Source organism: Doryrhamphus excisus, linkage group LG3 (assembly GCF_037039965.1).
Source record: "Doryrhamphus excisus strain RoL-2023G ecotype Guam linkage group LG3, RoL_Dexc_Guam_v1.1, whole genome shotgun sequence".
NCBI lineage: Eukaryota > Metazoa > Chordata > Actinopteri > Syngnathiformes > Syngnathidae > Doryrhamphus > Doryrhamphus excisus.
The window spans coordinates 19,122,556-19,125,804 of NC_136359.1; positions in this window are offsets into that span (position 1 = coordinate 19,122,556).

The following is a 3,249-nucleotide window of genomic DNA, read 5'->3' on the forward strand; positions in this document are numbered from 1 at the left end:
CATCTAATTTTACATTTGTATGCTTGCACAACTATGAAATGCGAGGAAATTTGGTTTGTCTTTACTGTAATTATTGTGTTATGTAAGTCTTTAGAAAATAAAATAAGCTGATGTTTCCCCCCTTCATTTATCATGCTTGATACATTATTTCTGCTATGTATCACACCTACTGTTCATGCACATTAGTGCTGTATTATTCAGTGCGGCTTCTTGGACAGTTGTAGGTACATCTGGTTCACACAGTACAATAGGTAGCGGGGAAATTTATGCATGGAATTTAATTGTACGGTGGGGGGTGGGAGCAGCAGCAGCATCCAATCTAGTGGCCACAAATAGCAGCTCCTCTGCAAACATTTCATTACTGCTGACAAGTGTTCAGCAAATTGTAATTGGAGATATCCCCTCATTTTAAGCTCTCCTTACTTCACCGATTGCCCTTCTTAATACTCATCTTTTTTTCATCATAAACTTCTTCACGGGGTGCTATCTAGCCCCTGATTATATCTGGCAATTGCTAATTTAAATTCAAATTTTGGGGGTGCAAAGTTAATTAGTTGCACAGACCAATGGCTAGATATTTGGAGATTTGATCTTTTAGACTGGTTCGGGGATACAACAAAACCCTGCTCTTTTGTCTTAGGGTGGTCTTCACTGCTGTGATATTCAATCAATGCATCACTTCTCGTGGTTATTTTTGACTGCTGCCACATTTAAAGTTGGTGATGGGCTGCAGTTTGGGGCTGATTCTTAAGATAGTGTGCCTTGTCCATAAGGTCTCACTCTGGTTTGTTTCTTCTGGCCTCCAGGAGGTCCACCTCACAAAGTATTCATATACCTATCAATTGTATTTGTATTATTGTATTTGAGCTTGACTGTTGGAGGAAAAAAAAAGCAGCACAGCTTCTGGTGAACTTGGCAACAGTCTTTTAACGCCAACATAATACATCCTGGAGATGGTGGTCAAGTTGGGCCTTCATTTATTTTCCCAGATATCTTATGATAAAAATGTTGACACCATTTTTTTAAGCATAAATGTTTTTTCAACATTTTCTTAATAGACTTGACTAGACATTGGCATATTGAACTAACATCAGATCAGATATATTCAACATCAGCCATAAATACAGTACACTATTAGTAGTAGTAGTTGAGATACTACACAATACATTAAAATAGAATATATATTTATATATATATGCAAACTCCATCTGCTTGGCTCATCTTATAAAACGGGCTATTGTTTGCTGAAAGTGCATGCTATTCCCTAAATGACCTGCAGATGGCAGCCACACCATTCCCCAGCACGGTCGAGCTGCTGGAGAGCAGCTGAAGACAAAGAACGCAGGGCACAACTACATGACATTTGGCTCTGCAAATGAAGCGCTGTTGTTCATTACATACATGAATGTAATTATCATTATTATTATTATTATTATTATTATTAGTAGTAGTAGTAATAGTCTAGAAATCGGTGTGTTTTATTTATTATAGGCATTAATGCAAACATTATTGTTAGTAGTACTGGATGCTGTATCTGATTTGTCTATTGTTATAGTTACAGTTGTTGTAGAGGAATAAGAACATGAATGAATGATTAACAGGCAAATTGACAACAGAATAATTAATCCAAATATTTCCTCAAGCAAACAGTCCTCACATGCATAAGGTACAATCTGCTTTTGGTGGCACAATCTCATCACTAATGACCAAATAAACAACAACATATGACAACAGCACGTCAATTAAATAAAGAATATGGGGGGCTGAGGCGGTGGGAGGCCTAAATGAGCATAATGTCAAATACACATATTAAAACTCAAATGAAATAGCCGCAAGGATGCAGGCAGACGAGGAGATTAAAACTCAAAGGGAAGCCAAGTCTCGGCGCCCTGAGGTGGTGATGCTGCAGAGATGCAAACAGTCAAAGTGAGCGCCGTTCTCTGTGAAGCTAAATTGTCAAGACAAAGAGGGAAGCTTTGTCACAAATAAAACATCACGTCTGGTTCAATAGAAGCCAGACAGTCCAGCGAATAATAAGACGGACATGTTGTAGCATCATTCCAAGAGACAAATCTATGGCATCCTTTGGCAACAATCTTTGTATTCGGGTATTAAAAGTGTATTTTATTTTACTGCTCACCACAAAGAATATCAATTGGGGAAATGTGTCAATTACTGTGATACGGCTCTCTCTTCATATTGTGCTTATATCATTAAAAATAATAATTTTATCGGCATGGCTAATCACCTATGAAGGAACGAGTGGGTGGTGACATCAAATTGAACCATGAAAATGGAACGGGAATTAGATGCACTTAGCCGTCAGATGTTAATGGCAGCAATCAACAGCCAATTATCCGGCATACTTGAGTACCTTGACAAGCACAGGTGTAGCCTACAACTAATACAAGCCTCGCTTATGCCATTTCCATAAATTTAGCAGTAAATTCCCGCTTTGATTGAACATGCATGTTTCATTGAGGTTACAATTAGGCACTTTCCTGAGGCTGACAACTTCTATATTTTACTTGCATGTATGTGCATCGATAAACCTGCCGTGATAACCCCTTTACAGCAATATTTCTAGGAACAGCTAAGGGTGATCAGTAGGGGTGCGCCTGTACAGGTCACCCTGTCACCCACCAAACCTTTCATGTGTACATTAAAGATGCTAAGCCAATAAAATGTAGTCCATTATATTGAACTATACACTTTAAAATGTCATATTATTTTGTCTGTTGCAGAATTCCTTGCCTCCTCATCTGCTTTTAGTCGCGGGGGTGCTGGAGCCTATCCCAGCTGTCTTTGGGCGAGAGGCGGGGTACACCCTGGACTGGTCGCCAGCCAATCACAGGGCACATATAGACAAACAATCATTCACATTCACATTTATACATATTCATACCAATTTGGAGTTGCTAATTAACCTAGCATGTTTTTGGAATGTGGGAGGAAACCGGAGTACCCGTAGAAAAACCACACACGCACGGGGAGAACATGCAAACTCCACACAGAGATGGCCGAGTGTGGAATTGAACTCGGGTCTCCTAGCTGTGAGACCTGCATGCTAACAACTCGTCCACATACTTAAATACAATGTTTTATTTCCTAGTATCAATTCAATCGATTTATTCCCTTTCAAAATAATGTTATATCTATAAACTGCATCTCGTCCTGAATGGAAAATTGCTGGTTGGATCATAGGAATATAAATCGATGCATCGATGTATCAATGAATCATTACCTCCC